At 39.0% G+C, this 21,379-nt stretch overlaps 1 protein-coding gene across 3 annotated transcripts in view; it reads left to right on the forward strand.

Moving 5' to 3' along the window:
- Positions 1–6,819: 6,819 nt before the first annotated feature.
- ESR2 (estrogen receptor 2) overlaps positions 6,820–21,379 on the forward strand; it is a 60,393-nt gene continuing 45,833 nt past the window's right edge. Inside the window, exon 1 of one of the 3 annotated variants that reach the window (XM_013940845.2) lies at positions 6,820–6,877. The gene's annotated coding sequence lies outside the window, so the exon portion shown is untranslated. Of the gene's footprint in view, positions 6,878–9,929; positions 9,997–21,379 lie in introns of those variants that run through there. The other 2 variants (XM_013940843.2, XM_013940844.2) reach the window with 2 other exon arrangements.

A 21,379-nucleotide genomic window follows, 5' to 3' on the forward strand; every position in this document is an offset into this window, starting at 1 on the left:
CTCACTGTAACAAACATGTTCCTGTGCAGTGATTTTTAGCTGGTGAAGTGTCCCTAGAAGAAACATCCTTACCAGCTTCTCCAGGTCAGAGTAACCAAAGGCATCTCAGAGGTGCAAAATGACTTCTTTGTTGACTCGCCATTCATTTGGTAAGTCTATAAGTATGTTAGTGATTACAAAAGCTTGTGTAAAATAATGCAATGTATTTGCTATTGACTGAGACTGATGCTCCCACGTTGCATTATTAACTCTTCATTACTGCTTTCATTCCCTGGCTTGAGCCTTAAGTATGACAATAAAATGTAAGCACTTTCCTTGGGCAACAGCTTTTTAAAATACATGATTCACAATGCCCTGGAAGAACATTGACTGGGGAAGACAAGCACTGCACTCTTGAAAAAGCATTAACTGCTCAGGAAACAAAACTTATAATTAATAGAGACACTAGAGTCACTTTCCTTTGAGAAATATAGAAAAGGGAACAAGCAGCAGCAGCTGGTTTAATTGACCCAAGCGATACCAAGAAAAGGTGAGGAATACTTCATCTCTTCTGGCACCTCTCAGTTGGCTAGCATCACTGCAAAGTGCCATGTTATCTAGCAAAAAAGAACAGCAAAGCGCCTTATTCACCTTACTGTAAGGAAGAGCAGTATTGCTTTATCGTACCCCAAACTGTTGCCTGTTGATACTAGGACATAGTACTTGCTGTTCTCACATTCAGCAGTAGGTCACTTTCCCTCGTTGCTGGGCTTTAGCACACAGGCATTTCCTGGTTACTAAGTTATGGGGGTACTAGATGATGCAGGTGGGTCTTGAAACAAATTCTGCAGTAATGAGGGCAAAGTAGAGGTGCCATCAGACATAAGCAGAACATTCTAGCTTTGGCCATGTGGTTTTTTTTTTGTTTGTTTTTTAAGTCAAAAGATATTGAAATATAAAATGTTAAAAATGCCTCTTTTCTATCTGGAGATGAACAAGTTGCAAGGAAAAGGAATGCCTTCCTATGAAAAGAGTATTATGGGAATACTGGCATTCTACAGGTGTCCTAATAGGATTTAGCAGAATGCAGCAAAGGCACAATGTTTCTCTTAGAAAACAGTAGCAACAGAGATACTTTTTTCCTGCCTACTTAAATAGTGTATTTGAAGGTTTTTTAAGTTGGTGCTAGTCCAGTCTGACCATCTTCATAGTTCCAGAAATAATGCCTTGATAGAATCTGTGTACTCTTGAGAGAGATGAGGCTGTACTGACCATGCAGAATACTGAAAGGGACAATAATATTTTCCTAAAGACATCCAGAATATTTGCCAAGGTCTAATTCCACAGAAAGAGGAAAAAAAAGGGCTAAGTCAAAACTCTCCTTGCCTCCAAGGACAGACTAAAACTACCCAGAGCCTACCTCATCTGGCTGCGCTCCTGAGCAACAGCTGCATGACTGACTAGACAAAAGCAGCCCCCAAAAAATACATTATATCTTTGGCAATGAAAATTCATGAAATGTGCAAACATGGGTCTGTCTAAATTGTAATTTAAATGGTCATTTGTTCTGGGATTTATTACAAGTCCTTAAACGTAGAGCTTTGTATCTTCCGTTTTAACACCAGGTGCATTGCTTTTCATTAAATTCTGCAGTATAAATTATGTCCAATAGGAGGATTTGAAGTGCTGGAGTTACATCAATTGGCAAAATATAGCATACAGAATTGCACGTGTTGTGTTTTTGGTTTTTTTTTTTTTTGAGAAAGTGTTTTCTTTCCTGTTACCTGCTTCACTTCAGCATCATGAAAATTCTTAGCCATTTGGGCAGGTTTAGACTGCCTTTTAGCTCTGTGCTCATGAGAAAAACTAAAGGGAGGGTTTGAGTGGAATATGTGAGGTTTACTTCAGTGAAGCTTTCTTCCTTTTTTCCTTCCTTTCTTCCTCTTTCTCTAACACCTGCTACAGCACTTCTGTTATTTGCTTTTTCTCCACGTGCAAGATTCAGATTGAGCATAATGACTTTGCATAGATGTGGCAGACTTCCCTGCTGCTTTCCAGTCTTTCTGATAAATCTGAAAGCAATATATTCTGCATGATTTATGAGTATATTGAAAAATACTTGTTCTCAAAGTGTCTGTTTTATACTTTTCTTGGAATAAATCAAAGTGGCAATGGGCTAAGTTGATCTATGGTGAAACTTCACAGATCATGAAGGAAAGGTAACATGGATTAATCTTTCCTGAAGAACTACTGGTAAAATTATTAAAATAAAAGTGTTATTTGGACATATACTTCCACTATCTGTATTTTAGAAATATCACAAAAAAGGTCAAACCAATGCAATTTATAGCAGAGTGGTAATAGAAAATTTCTACAGCCATTTACAGCCTCTACCAAGTATTTTTGTATAAGTTAATTGTATTATGAGAAGAGATCTCATTTTAAAGTTATTCTTTATTCATTGGCAGATGCTTCCAGTGGACAGAGAAGTGAGAGACTATTTCTTTGGAAACGAGAAGTTAAGTTTTCTGACCTGCACTGAAAGGAGTTCAAACTAAAGAACTGTAGAGTCACTTTCTGCTGTCTTTGATAACTGAGCCCAAACTTGGCTATGGGTTCATCAAGTCAGATAGTTCAAGCCAGCTGTGTCCATCCTGTCCCTTGACTCTGATATCCACCTTGCATTTTGGTAGCAGCACATCAGACTAGTCTGATACTCCACACCGCCTTCTTCCATGCACAGGCTGGGTAGTCCTTGCAAGCCTCATAACTGTTCCCTAAACTTACTGCACAAGCAGGCTGCTTCTTTCTGGTGGGAAAGACCAGTCTCGGGAGCACTAACCCTTGTGGGACTGGGGCCGGTGAAGAAGTGGAGGGCTGATAAATTCCTTAAGCCTTTCTCTAGCCTTTTTCCAAAGGCATTATGGATATTTTGGTTGGAAGGCTGCTTACTCCTTTCCCCAGCCTGATGCTATGCATGAAGCAGGCCTGGTAATGCCAGGTACATTGGTAACAATGGTAATCACTGCGACCCTTGTAGCAGTAAGATGCACCACAAACTCAAGTGATAATACATGCATCTCCACGGTCACAGTTGTTGCTTCCACCTGCGATTGTCTTAATTCTCCCTTTTTGCTCTTCTTTGGGAAATCATTCTGTCTTCTCATTCCCACCTACAAGTCAGGAAATCTCCTTTCTCTCACTTTCCCCTTCTGTTGCTTTTCTGCAATCTCCTCAATGACTTATTCCATTTCCTTGTAGTTTTTGGACTAAAAACATTTTGTAGAATGTGATCACAGGATCAAACTTGCCCAGTACAAATCATATGTTTGCTTTCAAAATAACATTTCCCTTACATAATGGAAGTGATTGTCTGATGACCCGCTCCACGTGCTGAAATACTCCATATGCTAGTACAGTGTCCTTATTCTGGACTCATGTCCTCCCTTTGCTGGAGATGAGGCAAACTGAAATAAAGCTGATGACCAGAGAGAGTCAAAGTGCTATGGACTTTTGACACCCACATATGAGCTGAGAATGGAGAAAGTTTAGGAAATAGGTTCTAGGGAAAAAAAAGTGCTCTGGTGAACTGATTTTAAAAAAGCTTTTATGAAAATAATAACTATGTGTTGCAGAGAAATGAGTTAAAAATAATGTGATAAAAATTTTGCATGAGAAAAAAACACAGGAGTATAATTATATAAACTCAACATAAAGAAAAGAATCTTAATATTGACATTTTTCATAAGTTCCTAAGAAGCTAAGAAACACTAATAAATCGCTCATCTGTTCTCTCTATTAGAAATAAATCTTGCCAAGCTTCAGATTCTAAGCTGTAAGAAAATCAGGGTCTTCTTATACCAGAAGGTAAGAAACTCGGCATGGACCCAGCTTCAAACCACGCCAGAAAAGAGCCCATCTTCTATTATCTAATCACTAATATAAAGCTGCATTATTCCAGATACTAGTTTGTTACACTGCTCCTATGCAGGCTAGATTTAAACTTTAGATACACTAACAGCCAGTGTTTGCCAAAGCCATATTATGGCAAACCTTTCAAATGCTGTCTAGGACTTTGGGAGGCTTTTCTCCCCATCTTTCTGCACAGACAAAATAGGTCTAGAGAAATTCCTAACACACACAAAGTGGCAGGTGAGGACCTGTAGACAGTGGGCACTGAGAAGCTGCCTGCAAAGCTTGCTAAGATATCTTTGGATGAGTTGGGGTGAACTAGCCAAGTTCTAGTCATGTCTGCCTGTGCATAAGTCACCCATCAGTCAAACCAGCTGGCCTGCTCCAGACTCAAGTCAGCATGTCAGCTAATATGAAGGCAGTGTGAACAATCAGAGAATTGAGTCTGATGAGCTTTAAAAACTGTAGGCTCATATCTTTCCTATTCTCAAATTCTGTCCAATGTTGGGCAGAAAAGTTTAGAGGACTGTTTATGAGTATGGAACTTAACTGTTCCATTTGCAACTGCTTAATTTTGAAGGACTTTCTGCCAATAGCTCAAGCCTATCTGATATACTTAAGTATGTAATGGGATCACCTTGCTTTAAATTACAAATGTCGTCTTAAAAATTATTTTTGCTTTGTGACTAGAACAATAAAGTTCACACTTGGTGAAATGTTATTGATTTTATTTTAGTTCTATCAGATTGTGAAAAGATCCCTTCATTAATTATGTTTTACCTGAAAGTACTCAAAGGACATTTTTGTTAATGGTTTTTAGAGATTTTTTTTCTTCTTCCCCATTGTATTATAAAGCAAACAACTGAGTAATTATTTAATATAATTTTGATGAAACCACAATAGAGCTAATAATACATTTAGCAATATTTTTGCCATTTAATCTATTACATTTACTCTTGTTCTCAAAAATTTCAAATTAAAAACAAACTCCTGGCCAGTTTTCAGTGAAACTTTAAAATAAAATGCACTCCTACACAAATTAGCATAGCATCTGTTGTCACTTAAATATAATTATACAATGTTCAGAATTCACAATGTAAGGTACTGGTGTCTGGAAAGATACTGGCCATACTGTTTAATATTGGACACCTGGGCTGAAGCATTATGGAGGATTTTTATTTTCCTCAGTGTTTGTCTGCATTGCAGATGGCAGCCTCATGTAGACCTACTGGAAGCCAACTAGCTTTGGCATCAGAGAGGTAAAGAACTTAATAGAGAAATGAAGGCCATATGAAATGCCAGGTTGCCATGGTTAGCATTGCTGGTTACCAGGAGCATTCCTGGTAGTTGCACTTTGTAAAGTTGTCTTGAATATCTCCTCAGTACAAACATACTTTTTGATATTTGAGAAATGTTTTGACAGGAGGCAGAATAATATACAAAATGGGCCATTGATTTCCCTGGCTATTGCAGTCTGCTATTCCTGAATTACTTAGCTTCTTCTGGAGTAGCATGGGAGTACTGCAGATGCAGATTAATAGAGGCAGAGCATAGCTCTTCCATGCAGTATTTTTGTACGGCAACATTCTTTCTTTGCTGCTAACCAGGAGTCTGGAAGCAAATAGATACCAAATTGCCTGATGAAATACAGTCTCAGGTGGGGTGTGATGAGTTGACTGGCAAATGTTGCAAGTCCTTACTCAGTGAGCTCTCTAGTTTTATAAGCGTGAGCTGGATGGAGACACACATGGGCATATCCTGCTGCAGAGCATCCTCTGAACTATCCTGTTGGAACATTATCTCTGGTGTCAAAGAGCTCCCACCATAGCTACTGCTGTCCTTCACTCTTCCTGCATGGATTTGATTACAAGGAAGATCGTCTGTAAGTGCTTTTAGAGGTGAACAGTATGAAAGAGAGATGCCGAGAAGGAATCGGTATGTCAAAGTACCAGAGAGGACTGATGAATTGTGGCAGTCCTCTAGCCACCCTAGAGTGAGCCCAGCAAATGGCCACCAAGATGACAAGGTAGAAGGAGCGCATGATGTATAAGGAGATGCTGATTGAGCTGGGTTTTTTTTTCATCTTGAAGAGAAAAGGGTGCTCTAATTGTTTTCAAATACCTCTGTAAACACCCAGGAAAACAGAGCCAGACTCTCTATGCGCATGCACAACAAAAGGATGAGAAGTAACGGGAACAAATTGTAGTGAGGGAAATTCCAATGGGATGTAAGGTGAAAAATTCTTCACTACAAGGGTGAGCCAGCACAGGCACAAATAGCCCGGAGAGGTGTGGAATCTCTGTTCTTGGCAATATTCAGCATTTGACTGTTGAAGGCCCTGAGCAACCTAATGTAACTTCAAAGGATCCTGCTTTGAGCAGGGGAGTTGGAGTGGATGACCTCCAGAGGTTCCTTTTTGACCTAAGTTATTCTGTGATTCTCAAAAATTCAGTCATTAACCTGTTGTTCAGAATAGCAGTGAGATACCTGCTGTGCATAATATAAGGAACGTCTGATTATATTCTCTATGCCTATGTGCTTCTCTAACATGATTTAACTGAATAAACAAGAAGAATCAGAGTGCTTCCATTTCTGGTGCAATGCTTTGGGGTTAAGTCTTTGATGACATTTTTTTTAGATATGGCAGACACTATCATTGTCTTTGCATAAAATGTATTTGAGAGAGTGCTCTTCAAAGAGTATTCACAAAGGAAGAAAAATGATAAGCAAATTTCTAAAAGATAGACACTCTTAACTTATTTCTTAGTAATCTTGGCTAGAACAGTGGTAAAATTAATTTAATGCTGTTTACTGTCATGTTTCCTATGCAGCACTCTGAAGAAAGGAGAGAGATGCTGAAGATACGGGAGTTGAGTTTAACAGAGATCTCGGCTCTTAGCGTGTTCTTGGATGAAGGGGAGCAGTTCAGTGAACAATACCAGACTATTTCCACCAGTACAAGTTGGACATGTAATCTACAGGGAAGGTCAGTGTAAATTTTCATTTTCACATTTAAAATCTACTCTGATTGATTCCTCCTAGTCTGAGGGTGGCTAATCAATATTACCAGGGGGCAGTAGCCTTGTGTCAGTTTCGGTGATTTTGCAGGAAGCCATGTAGGAACTGGATGAGAAAAAACATATAATACACTGAGAAATGGATTATTTAACCAGTGGAATACTCATTAGTTAAAATTAAAAATAGAAAAATATATTTCCCATACAACTACAAACCCTTCCTACAAAGTATAGAAATCTGTAACTTTAATCTGCAAGTACCTCAGATACAATATTGGGTGGCAAGAGTACCATTTTAAAAAGGCAACAATATGTTCCATATATTAAAGCAAGCTTTCCTGAAGCAAACTTCAGCTGAAAAATCTGATCAGAACAGTTAAAAAAAGAATCTGCCTTTGGCAATCTTATTTGAGAGAAGGGGGAAGCACATCACACATGAATCTCACACAGGCCTTCAACAATATTCTTCCTGGTGAGCTTCATCATGGAGGAAAGCTGGGTCTCTTCTTACTGTTTTACAAGAGGAACAGACTGCTTTTTTTCCCTCCTAAGATTGCTAGAGCACTAGAAAGTTTTTGCTTAAAAAAAATTCTAGTTTACTTCCCAAACATCGTATAAGCCATTAACTGTTACTAAAACAGCAAATTCATAAATGCATGAAAGCACTTTGAAGCAATAATATATATATATGCTCAGAAACAACTGTGTCATCCTGCCCTTTCATTCAAACCTGTTCATCAGGGTGTCTTTGTTTTAGGGAAGAAGAGATGTCAAATGTCAACAGCAGGATTCCAAGTCTTTCATAGCATATGCTGTATAAAATTAATTTTCTCAACATGGGTAAAGTTTCCAAAGGGAGAAAAATAAACATGCAGAATAGCAGATAAACAAATACAAGAGAAGATTTAAAGAGCCTGAGAAAGAGAATGAGCAACAAGTTTGAATGCTGGAAGCATCTCAGAACCTCAAAACTCGGGGAGATGCTGGGAAAGTTTAGGAATAGCATAGCGCAACAAAGATGCCAAATCCACAGGTATGGGCTCAGTTTACAATCTGAAAATTAAGTACAGCAATCTTATTTTACTGACCAGGGAGAGGACATTGCTGCAGATTTTAACAACACAGTAGCCACGAGGCAGACAATTTTAGGCAGCTGTTTTCAAGTCACATGACTGAGCACAATGTTACTGAGTTACAGCAGAGAGCACAAGTGACCAGCAGATGTGGTTTTGATCTTTTAACCCATATCTGTATTAGCTGGAACAAGATGTCTCCATTTGCCCATGGGTGCTTTAAGCATATTAGTAGGTACGTGTCTATTTCTTTTAGCACTTATGTATTTCTCGAAAAGTACATAATCATTTGAAATTTACCCCAGATTATTCTCTTCTCTTTAGTATGTTTGCCTGTTTATTGGATTAATTACACCATATGTGTCTGAAAAAGGTACTAGTTTGGGGAATTTAGCTCCGTGCTCCCATTTTGAATGTATTAATGCAATTTATGATTTATTTCGTATCTTTATGAAATATATTTTGCAGAACAAAATTATAGAAGAACCCCAAAGAATTTTGGAAGGATTTTAGAAGACTAAAGAAAAAGTAGTATCTGGAATGGTGGTCAGTTTGAAAACACAAGTCTCCACAGAATATGAAATAGAGAAAGACAAAGACAACATGAGTTGGAAACAGTCACTAATGAGCTGCACTCAGCCAAAAGAGCACTTGAAGAAATAGTAAGATGAGGGGAAAAAAAAAGCTAGGTACTTTTTTTTCTTCTGTATTGCTATTAAAGCAAATCATTAAGGTCTCCTTAGAGACTCTTAAAAAGCTTATTAAACAGTTTTTGGTGGCTCCTCTAACTAATACAAGTTGCCTCTCTGTTCATATGATGGTAGCTTAAGGAGTTTTTAAGAGACTTCAACAATCTGAAAGAATGATTTTTGTCACAAAGACAGATGCGATATATTGCAGAAGAAAAATACTGTTTGTAAGAGAGGAATCACAAGAGCTGTATTGTTCCTTTAAAAGGCAGTTAGGACTTGGTTTATCCATGTTTTAAAAATGAACAAAGATCAGTTTTAGAGGTTTAATTAAAAGCAGTCTTGATGTCAGTATGCTTTTATCCTAAAAATCGTTCTAGTACAGTCTTTACACATCTATACCGTTACTCTTGTTAGCACATTGCTATGGCAGTAACCACACTGTGGTTCACTGCAGCTTGCTGACTTCACAGAAGCTATTATGAAGATTATGTGCCTTTGTGTAAATACGTTGGTTGCACGAGATGTAATCATGAGTAAGTAGAGAAACTCCTGAAATTAAAGAATGAATCAGAACTTCCAGATAACTTTCAGGATTTTTTTTTAGCATCAAAACAACCTGAGTTTCAGGAAATATGTTCAGTAAAATCAGAAGTGGGGTGATATGGTCATTTGTTTCAAGTGATTGGAATATGAGAGTGGATTCTACCTCTGACTCTGCTCTTGACTGCAATGTAGAGAGTAGCTCTCTTTTCCATTACCTTTATATTCATTTATATCAAGACTGCAGATGTTCAAAATATGTAGAAGTTTTAAGTTAAAGAAAAAACAGGTTATTTTCCTAAGGAACCAACAATCTAAAGAGATGAAAACAGACCAAGGATTCAGGAAACAGATGTAGCCTATGAGTAGGATAATTAGAATGTGCTTATAAAGTAGGTTTATTTTTCTTAAACAACTGTCTCCTCTCCTTGCCTTTCTGGCCTGGTTCAGTCTTACAATTTTTCTATACCAACACCCAATTGCTTGTTGTGTAACTTCTTTCTAACATTCATCTTCCTCGCAACATACAAGGGAGTTAAAAATATCTTGTAAGCAAGACCAGGAAAGTAAATCTACAGAAAAGATATAACAGAAAAAAGTTGTAGTTATAGACCAGCTAAAGGATATGTTCTACAGGAGAAAACACAGAGAAGGGAACTCGAGACCCAGGAAATGAAGTAACTGTGCCAGCTTTTTTCTAAAATTTTTCTTCTGTCAGACTGTCCAGGTCTAACTTTTGGAAGATACCTCAGACTGCAGATACCACCGGCAGTGATGCTCCAGGTCAGTCTCTCCTCAAAGTCTGCCAGCATTCTTTAAAATTGTCAAGGAGTCAGTGAGGATGGTTCCTACTGCTGTTGAATCTGAACAGCTTACAGAGGAGAAAAAAAAAAAAGAATGTATTCCAGAAGAGCAGCTGCCAAAGTAGAAAAATCTCTTAAAATCTCATAAAATGTTTAAACAATAAGAACATATAGGATGAAGTTAAAGTTGGTCAGAAATATGGGTAAGTCCTAAAGAGGGGAATTAGTGTCAGGAATTTGGGATTCTTATTACATTCCATTAACCTTCTGACACTATCTTTTACTGACCAGTTGTCTTGCAGAAATCTTGCTATCCTGCTGCACTCCCATATTTTAGATAGACTTTGGTCCCCTGCCAGTGCTGTGATATCTGGCTCAAATACTCAGAGCGAATTAGGCGTTTCTGGTACTGACAGTAGTATCTGCCCTTTTGACCCGTCATCTCAAGAATATATGCCTTTAATATCTGCAGTGGGGGATAACAGAAATAATTGTGTAGGAAGTATTTGTTAATTCTTCTTGTGTTGTTTTTTGTGATTGGATTATTTTGACTCAGGGCAGTAGGAGCAAGTGAATGTCAAACTTAGATAAAAGAACATACACTTGTAAGCTTTTGTTCATGTAACTGATGAAGAACAGGTATTTTTATCATGCTTTAAATTTAATGAATGGATAGCCTTTGGACTTCTAGCACTCCCTGGTAGATTCTCGCCTAGTAATCCAATTTAATATAATGCAGTCATTAATAATTGTGTTCTTCCCATGTGTGGCAAATTTAAATATACCTAATTCAAAGCATATTATAAATTCAGAATATTTATTTTCCTTAATCCATTTGAAATACAAAGTGTGGGAAGGATGGCTGTTTACTTGATAGCACTTCTAGAATTGCAATGTTAATCTCATCTAGATGTAGATTCAGAGATTTATTTTGAAGTACACTCCTTTTACTTACTTGGTTATTGCATTTGCTCCACTAATTGAGTTCCCTTTTCATTGCCATCCTTCCTTTGGGAGGCTGGATGATAAAAAAAAAAAAAAAAAAGCAAATAATATTTGGAATAAAACCCTCCTTTGCTTCCATATTTATCTGGGCACTTTTATGACTCTCATTCCACTGTATCTGAACAGTGGGTAGAAGACAAAGAAATTATCACAGGTGACCAGTTGCCAATCCAAAAACTCTGACAAACATCCAGGTGGATGTCTTTTGTTTGGTCCTTGCAGAAATATATATAGAACTATATATAGAAGCAAGTGTAAAATACATATCTATATGTGTGTGTATATGTATATGCATGCATACACACGCACGCATAGGTATGTTTAATTTTATGCTTTATGCATGCTTATTTTTAAGTTGGGTGCATCTTCAGGTATGGCTGGATAATGATTGTAAGAGATGTAAATTTGTTTCAGGTGTTCAGGAGCAACATTTTCTTTCCCATAATAAGTAATAAAATTTTCGGTATCTTTCCTATTGCCACCTCATTGCCTTTCATTAAGCTAAAAATTGTGACTTCTATAGGAAAATATTTTTGCTACCTTTTGATCACCTGCAAGCTTCTGTTGTTTTCCACATGTTAGTAGTATATCTTGGCTCTGGACATCATGTTTAATCAAGGCAGTTTCACTAATAAGAGTGGAGTTTGGCATAACAGAGCTCCACGTTTGAGGGACTTGCCTCGTGCCATGTGCAGACCTAGGCATGTGGGCGCAGCCAAAGGAGGGAAGAAGGCTGGCATGGCTGTGACTCTTTATTCCCCAAAGCCCCAAGATGGCTTTAGTTTTCTGGCAGCCTCCAAATCAAAAACTCATATGATGATATAAAAGCTCACTTGTCTCAGTGGGCTCAACTAACTGACTTTAGGACATTTGGGTGTTGGGAATCCAAGTATGCCATTTGTGCTTGCTCTGCTTTGGTTATTTTTGGGACAGAATGCTAGTAAAGCCTAGCCAATGAAGTCTGGGGATGGTTCTGGATTTTGAATGTTAGTTTTCTTGCTGCTTAATCGCATACAGAAATAGAGATTCTGGCCCCATTGAATTTAATGGCAAATCTTCCACTGGCTTCAGCAAGGACAGAATTTCTCTCAGAGACTGTATCTTTCCACCAGAGACAGTTTCACACAGCTAAGAATTTGGGGACAGAGCATAAAAATATCTAGAAAGGAGGTTCCTTTCCCAGAAAAAAAATCAGAGAAATAGTTTTGAAAATGATTTTCTAATACTAATAAAGAAAATGTAATAGACCATTTTATGCTCCTGTCCTTAGGCTATGCCTTATACCATGATCAATATAAAAGAAAATGATATTTCCTTGATTACTCATTGAAGCAGAAAATGAGTTCTGTTACCTGCAAATTTAGAAGTTCCCTGAGTAATAGGGTAGCCTTTGTACATCTTCAATTTTTGATGTTATTGGGTAGTTCATGGTATTTACTAAGATGTTTTAGCCTAATCATTTTTTTGACAGGATAAAATATCACTATTACAGTGGGAACATTTTCCTGACAGAAGAAACCATTTAACAGATTAGTTTCTGAATGAAATTTGCTGGTCAGCGATACATAGAATATACAATGCATGTGCAAGAAATAGTTTAAATATCAACCAGAAACTAACTATGTAAATTATACAAAAGCATCCTTAATTGTGCTGGCTTTCTCTTTCTTCTAAAACTGCAAAAGGCATTGGCAGAAATAATTTGAATGCCTCAAATATGTTGTATAGAAATCTGTCTGCTTCAGAATTACAGGCTTCTCTTTCAGTGCAGCGCGCACACACACACACACACACACAAAATTTAGGTTAACATTTGGAGGAGAGCGGATTAACCAGCAGTAGTATGTCAGTTCCTCCTAGTACTTCTGCAAAGAGTCATCAGCCTTGAAGGGTAGGTAACAAAGATGGGCTCCCATCTTTTGAAGCTTTCATAGGAAAGGTCTGCTGCCTTGGCCTGCCAGGACCTCCTTTTGGCAAGCTAGCCCTAGAGTGGATTCTTGTTTGGATTTGTGACTAGTGCATTACCCAGCAACGACAGCAATTCAGCAAGCACCACATAAACATCTCCTGGTTCTTGCACCTGCTGAAGGTTCAATAACAAGCACAGAGGCAAAACAAGAGATGGAATAAAGTACTCCTGTATTTGCATCTCTGAGACTGGCTAAATGACATGATCTTCTGACAGATAAAGTGTTTGCTCAGAGTGGAAATCAGCAGGATAAAGATGCAACACGACACAGGCTACTTTTGTTTCTAGATTTAATTTTTGGTTGCAGGAGATGGGTGGCTGTCACCCAGTGAGGGACATGCAGATGGCTGCAGCTGTTCTTCTGTTCTGTAATGTGGAATATGTGCTGCACCGAAGACTGTAAGCGAGAGCAATAGTCCGCCTCTATAAATCTGCCTCAGTTGCCCAAAACGCTGTCACTGTTAAAACTTTATGCTACATCTAGTAAGTCTGTTTAGACATTCTGAGTATATGCACTTCCAAAAAATAAAGGATCTAGCCCTTTGAAGTTTAACTTCCCCAAACTAATGAGCACTTGAAAATATTGGTCCTAGTGCGGCTTTGTTATATGGTGTCCCTCTAGTGCAGGCCTATGAGAGACATGATGAGGAACTGAGGTGAAAGATCATGAATTGCAGATCCTTGCTTGCCTTTTGTTTCTCTCTGGGAAGTTAAAGTTTTTCTTCTGCCCTCACCTTACAAGGACCACCCTGGTGAGAACTGGTAAAAGCTATGTTTCTGCTTGGTCTTGGGCTCTTCTCTAGTGGGATTGCAATTGCATTTTCTTTGTCATTGCAGTAAGGAAGTCTGATGGGCTGTGTGGAAGCCCAAGGGTCTCTTTAATATCAAATAAGCTGAAACTATATGCTTAATTCTAAATATGTTTGAACAACTAATGGTTGTAAGGCTTCTTAAAGTAGTCAGGGACCATTAGATTAAACTGTTGCTAGAATCAACTTAAAATTCACATATGTAACTAGACACTTTGGAATGAATTTGAGGATGCTACAGGTAGGAAAAGGGGGAGACAAGAGGAGGAAAGACAGGTTTGTTCTCTAGTTCACACACAGAATCATAAAGAATGCAACCTGGTGAATATCTTTGCCTTTTATGCCTATAATATTTCTCCCCCTAATCCGTTTCTGATATTTTTCCTCTGTTCTTCAGGACCTGGGCATTGCCTTCTTGGCTATTTTCTTGTTAGTTCTAGCTTGGTTGCATTTTTATATCTTGTTTCTTTTGATTTTATCTTTTTATATGCACACTTCTGACCCTTTTTTCTCTAAATCTCTCAAAAGGCATAACCTAGCCAGATGATTGCATGCAACAGAGGTTTCATCTGCATGTAATACTTGAATAGAGTCATTATTTTATGTCTTAAATTTGTTCAGGCGAGGGCATCTATTGATAGGTTTGTTCTATTCCTTTGTAATTCCTGCTATCACTATTACTATATATATCTCTTCATAACGTTGCCCATGCAGAAATTGACAGAGTGGAAAATTAATTGGTGGAATGTCTGTAATGATTTTTTTGGGGGGCTATTCAGGATAACGTAGCTTTAAGAGATGAGTAGGAATGCTGCTTGCACTCAACCAGAGCCACTATTGCTTGTGTCTAACTCCCTCTTTATTACATTGAGAACTTGTGCAGCAGAAGTAATTGACTGCTGTCTCTGTTGTTTTCAGTGTTCAAAATCCTGTGGATTTTGTGGCTGTCCTTTCCTATCTTTCCTCCTGCCTCCTTGTTTTCATATGAGGATCTCTCAGAGCTCTGTCCTTCATTTTGTAGATGAGGAAAATGACAGAAAGAGATTAAGGTTAAAATGTCAAAAGTTTCTATCAAGTTTGGGTGCTGATTTTATATGTCCAGGCCCTGATGCTTTCAAGTGCATTCAGCATTATTGGACTTTTAGATGGAAGCTGCCCTTTGAAAACTCGCCATTGTTGCTTCTTGCTTTTCACGTCTGTCAAGGTTGGGTAAAAATCTTCTTGAAGCTGATGGGTGTACTAGTTGCTTTCCATTCTGGCTGAAAGTGGGAACAATCATATGCTCCTTTGTTTAACAATAATTGAAACATGGGAAGCCACTTCTAAGACCACTCTGAATGCAAGTACAAGCTGGGAGGTTTTGATCTGCTTGTGGGTGTGTGTGTTTAAGAGTAAGCAAGGAAAGAGCCAACTAAAAGAGAAATGCTTCTAACACGAGCTTGAGAGAAAGCAAAAATTGCTTGGAGCTTTTTGTGTAGAATATTTCAGGAAGAGTAAAAAGAACTATTCCGTTGATTGCTACTCTGATCAGAGAAAGTGTTTTATATGTATTCTGCAAGTAAACAGTATGATTCAGTCAAAGAGAAGTGACTGCAGACCCCAGGTAGTATAAAAGCATGGGCTTAAAACAGGGGTTGACCATGAACTCTTACAAGAAAATTGTTTAATGAGCACTTAGGTTAAAAACATCAGGTGCATGGTAGTTAGGGAGTCCCAGAACTGAGCTCACGAGGACAGTCTTCACTTGGGTGCTGTGTGTCTTCTGCAGTTAGCTTTCTAATGCTGTACTGAGCCACATACTTTTTCTTCCTGTCCCTGAACTGCACTCCAGGAATGAATGCAGGAGGAGTGCTGAAAGAGGCTGTTGGATGGGCTGGTTAGTCTCCAACCTTACTGAATTAACATGCTAAGCAGCATAGGAAATGGGCAACTTCAGGAAAAAAATACAAAATAGTTAAGGCAAATGACTCTGTAGTTTGGATTTTATTCTTCCAGAACTACTATGTAGAGCTGGTGAGCTCTTTAAAGCAGAGTGGTCCAGTTGCTTATCTGCTGCTCATCTCTTTCCCCATTGCTATCCCCCACCTCTAGTAAGGACTCTAAGTCCAATCCTTTTAGCTTTGAGGCAGCAGACAGGGCAGAGTTCAACACAGCAAGTGTGAAGCCACAGCCAGTCACCCAGATGATTGGCCGGATAGCCAAGACCCTCTTCAGGATCATAGGTCTCTCTTTCTTGAAGCAACGATTCAAGCAAATTGCACTCTGCTACTTGCCTTTTTCCTATTACCTTTTCTTTAGCAAGGTAATAGGTAAAAAGAGTGTGTTCTGGGACAGTACCTTGGCTGCTGTCTTCTCTGAACCTCTACTACATTTAAAGCCTGCTTGTATTTAAGATGGTACCTAAGTTCTGGTGATTCTGGATTAAAAGCAAACCTGTTTAGTCTTTGGAATGTACAAGCTCCTCCATCCCTCAGAGTTATACTGGTTATCCTGGAAAATCGGGAGCTGCTTTCCTAGGACAATGCAGGAATCCTGCATGTCCTTAATGTAGGGGGTTAACCCCTTCCCAAGCATTTGGTTTCCACTTCATAGCACCCAAACTATAAAGCTTCTCAGTAAAACAGCAGTATACATTTTATTTATTTAAGCTTTTTTCATACTCTCATTCCGAGACCCAAAACTTTCCTCAAAAATTGTTTTAAGGAAAATTCAATATAAAACGGCTTCCTTAAGTTGTAGACTTCAACCTAAATAACTGAAACTTGGCAAACTTCATAAGCAGACCTTCCTGTCAGTTGTTACAAGGAGTGTTGGTGTAGATGCTGGCCCTGCTAGAGATATCCCTGAACCTTTTTCTTGATAATTGTGCACTCATACAATTTAAAGGGGAAAGAGATTTTTTTCTTTCCTCTACAGCAGTTGCTCAGACTTGTCTAAGAGTAGTTGTCAGCAAGCCATTTTCTTCAAATAACCTTGAGGATTTACAAGGATCATTTTCATTCTCACTCAGACTTGAAATAGGAGTGCACTGCTGTCTGTAAGACTTACCTAGAACTATACAGCAATTCTTGCATTATTAATAAAAAGTGAAGAGAAAGTCTATGTCTGTAAGACCGTTCTTCTGGTGAACTTCGTTTGGATCATTCTTTCTGGTGCTTGATACCATGTTGTAAAATTCTGCTAGTTTGAGTAGGTTTTCTGCACTAAGGGAATTAATAGCCTCTGCACATGTCAGAAAATGGATTCTTGATTTCAGAGGCTCTGGGGTATTTGGCTAAGGTCACTAAAGGGTGAGCCTGAGCCATAGGCTTTTGACTGCTAGCGCAGGAGGCCAGATCAAGGGTTAGTTCAGCACTGCTTAGCCCAGAACAGTACTGACTTTCTGCATTTCTTAGTGGCACCCTCCTGCTTTTACAAGAGCATGGCATCCTAGCTATTCCACTCCAAGACAGAGAAAAGATAAGCCACACTGCTCTGTTGCATGTGACTGAAGCTGCCAGGAGGTCTTTTTTCTCTTCACATGTCCCTCATGAAAGAAGGAGGGAAAGGGGAGTATTAGCTACTGTTTGTTTCTGTTGTTGAAGAGCTGAACCTTCAGCTTATTTAGACTTGAATGAAAATACAACAAACCTCAAGCTGGAGGAGTAGAGTGGGGGGTCTTGCAAGACTGAATTTTGGAATAATTTTAGTCCCAGCTTATAGAGAAGGCATCTCTGTAGTGGTAATTAGCACCACCATAGCTGGGCCATCAACTCAAAGGGAATGTGCAGGGCACAACCTCCTTGCACCTTTTCGCGTGGGTTGGTTCCCTTTCAGGGTGCTCCATTCTGCCTGTCTGCAGTGGGGCTTGGGATAGAAGCCCTGCTGGAGGAAGCAGCAGTCATGGCTTGTACCTGCTCTTAGACCCATCAAAGTGCAGCCCGGCATCAGCTGCTGTTGCCTCACAACTCCACTGAAAATGGTTTTTCCATTTTTATTATTGCATTTATTATGGAAATCTGTTTCAGATTAGAATTCTTCTTTTCTTAGGATTTGCTTGAGAACCTGATGGGTTTTTTTTTGTTTGTTTGTTTGCTTTTCTTTTTTTTTTATTCCCCACTATGTGAATTTTAACCTGGATCAATTCTCTGGGTTATGGGGGAGAGAGAATAGGAGGAGGAAGACGGGCACTTCTGTTGGGAGCATGGATCCACCAGCTAGAAAGGTAAGGAAAGGATGTGGTTTGAGGAGTGGGAAAAGGCAGAGTGAAACTGAAAAGAAGAGAGTGCAGGGGTGTGCTGTGGGAGAACAAGCCATCGGCACAGGTGGCAAAAAGGAAATTTCAAACTTTAGAAAATACCCTGATGATGTTTTGGTGGCACCCTGTGCTGGCTCCAGCTGTCTGTGATCCTGCTCTCTTGTTGGATCTTATTTGTACCCAACCTCACCCAATAGCTGCTGCCATTGAGAACTATTTTTGAAGGGAAATTTGAACTAAAACTTGCTGCAAAATGAAGTCTGATGCTGAAAACAGTGAATTAAAAAGATATTCAGGAAGAGTCACCTTTTTTTGTTATGTGCTTCCTGGCAATAACATAGATGAAAGCTTTTGTTTTTTCAGACTAAAATTTTGTGGGTTGTTTGTGGTGGTTTTGTTTCTTTTTAAACAGACTCCTTAAAGGGCAAGTTGTTTTTAAGTGTCTGCATTGATCAAAGAATAAACCTCGGTTGCTTCAATTGTTGTAAATACTTTGGGAATCTTTCAGACACTTCAGGTGGCTTTGTAACTCTCTCTTCTCTTGTTCTCCCACTGGCAGAATCTTCTGCATCTTGAACTTTGCTTTTCTAGTTAGATTCAGTTGCCTGCTGAGGGAAAAAAAGTATATTTCAGTTTGCTTGAGTATATTAGTTATATTGTAAAAGAGACTGTGGATTGAGGACAGCTGTTCTCGATGCCTGTTGAAATGCTGTTGAGCAGTGGTGGGTGTGGCCAATTACATTTCATTCCCATACCAAAGCCACTTCATTGATGATTACTTGAAGCTAGCAGCCCTACTCTACCTTGCCTAACTATTCTTCCCCCTCCCATTGCCTACTTCCTCATGAAAATTGTTACAAAAAGGAAGCAGTAATCGTTTGTAAGCTTAGGCTGAGGAGATCTAATAAACAGGTGTATGACCTTAGTCATGTCATTCAAAACATTTATCATCATCTGTAACTGCATGTTTCACAGCCACATTTGATACCACCTTCCCAGTATATGTAAGATAGCTTAACTTTCTCTGCTGATTCTTCATGGCTATATGTAAAATAGTCCTCTCCAGGACCCTTGCGCCATAAGTACTATCTGTCTTTTCTTCTAAACTTGGCTAATGAATTAAATGCTGCTAGGTTAAATGAAGAGGAATTGATACTACCATCCCCGAAAGAGAGTTTTGGCTGGTGTAGCTATAGGGTAGATGGGAAATGACTCCATAGCCTTTAGCCCTGCAAGGCATGGGGAGGAATTCCTTTGGGGAGAAAGTAACAGGTTGGGGCCCTGGAGGTCATAGGAGGTAGGTGAAAAGAAGGAGAGGGAAATGGACAACAAGAAGCAAAATTCCCCACCCTGCCTTCCACATGGTTGTGTGTAGAAAGAAAGAGCTCATGCTGTAGAAAGGACTTTGTTGCTAGCATGTCAAGAGGCTGGCTTCTTTGGAAAGAGAACAACTGGAGAAACGAGGTCTTTTCTTGGTTTTGGGGGAGCAAGGTTGCCTCCTTCATAATATCAGCATGTAGGCTAGGATCCCAGAAGAAAATTAACATTTATTTATAATAACTTAGTTGCTACTTTAGGCCATATGAGTCCTAATTAGATGTGTTCTCCTATAGCAGTATATTCAAGACCCAGGCCTCCAAGGGAAGATACAGGAATATGCTGCAAGATCCTGAGCTATGGCTGGGGACCTACAGCTGGAAAGACCTAAATGAGGGCTGAAGGGAGTTTGAACTGAGGCAGTAGAGGAAATGCTTTGGACCCAGCAGACCAAGTCTCCTATTGAGTAGTATCATATACTGTATGTGTGATACTGAGACTTTGTTTTTTTCATGTATGTTTTTTATAAAAGTTGAAGACCCATGTTGAGTGTCTGGCTTTAAAAATAAATCCAAGTTTCCTACTTTTAAAATCCAAGCTGAATTCCAAACCATCTGGGTTGAACCTGTATTGCATGGGGTAAATTGGAGAAAGAGAGTTCTCTGCATATGCAGAAGACTTTTGCATAGGATTAAGAAGGACAAGTTCCATGGGCTCAGCCAGTGACTTTCAGCCTTTGTTTTCTGCTTGTCTGCTGCCAAGACACTAACCAACTAATTGAAAAGAAAATAAATTATCACAGCAATCTCAAATCCTAATGTACATTGTGATAATTTAACATTTAAAAGTTTAAATGCTTTTTTTTTTTCTTTTTTTAAAGGATGAATGTACTAGAAAAGGTTTTGTTAAATTCCAGCCTGCTCGATGACAGACCTGGATAAAAACTGAAAAACAGAAGCTCCTTGGAATCCCATGAAGAAAGAGCCCATGTTAGTGTTAACTAGTGTTAACTCCATAGGTTATTCAGTTTCTCCCAAGTGCAATGGCAGAGCTGTTTATCATTATAGATGAGCTTCTAAAGACTGGACCTGCCTAAAGGTTCAGAACCTACATCCAGCATTGTGGTAGGGAGGTGTGCTGAGATGTCCCTGCTCAGCTTTGAGCTAGGAGCCTTGAGGAGAGGGTCTAGTATTGTGGCTGAAAGCCAAGTCGAGGTGCTGTGAACCAGGCGGCTGTGTTGAAAACTGTTGTTTCAAGGAAGCTTTTCTGTGTCGAGTGGAAAAGAGCCTGTCTGGGTGATACTGATTTTTTTTTTTCATTTCTTTTGGTAATAGTTAGGGAATAAAGTGCATTAAAGAAGATGCTGGAGTAACACAGGAAGGTTTGAAGAGGTATTCACCCACTGGACATTCATGGGTGATGAGCAGAATGTAGCCTTTTATCTTTGCCCAAGATAATACAGGAATGGGTAGTTTCCTTCAGATTCTTGTAGACATAATCATATTTATTTCTGCAAGTTCAGTATGGCATACTTCTCTTCCTTAAACTTTACTTCATTTTATGAATATATGAGATACTGCAACAAAATTGTGTAGCTTCTTTTTACAGTTTCCTACTGATGTTTTTAAGGAGAGTGGCACAGCAGTATAACAGGCGTGCAAGAATATGTAACTGCTGATGAAAGTTGTCCAAAAAAATTGCTTCTGCAGTTCTGCATTGGTGGTTGGTTTTTTTTGCTCCTCCTTCAGTGTTACCCCTTTACTTTAACACCTTTGAAACCTGTGGGAGGTAGTGAAGGGGTTCTTTGCTAGGTGAATCCTCAAGTCAAACACTCTTTAAATTGCTTATTTTGCTTAAATTTGCTGGAAGGCCAAGTTGTGACTGAGATCTGCGGTGCTAAATGTAGTGAGAATGCTGAGGAGAAACCGTGATGCTTTACCCAGAGAGTTTATAGACAGAGGCAGGTTGAACTGGGATGGTGAATCCTCCTGTGGTCCCAGGAGCTACCCAGCTTTGAGTGATCTTG

The sequence above is a fragment of the Apteryx mantelli genome, chromosome 4 (genome assembly GCF_036417845.1).
Source record: "Apteryx mantelli isolate bAptMan1 chromosome 4, bAptMan1.hap1, whole genome shotgun sequence".
Lineage (NCBI taxonomy): Eukaryota > Metazoa > Chordata > Aves > Apterygiformes > Apterygidae > Apteryx > Apteryx mantelli.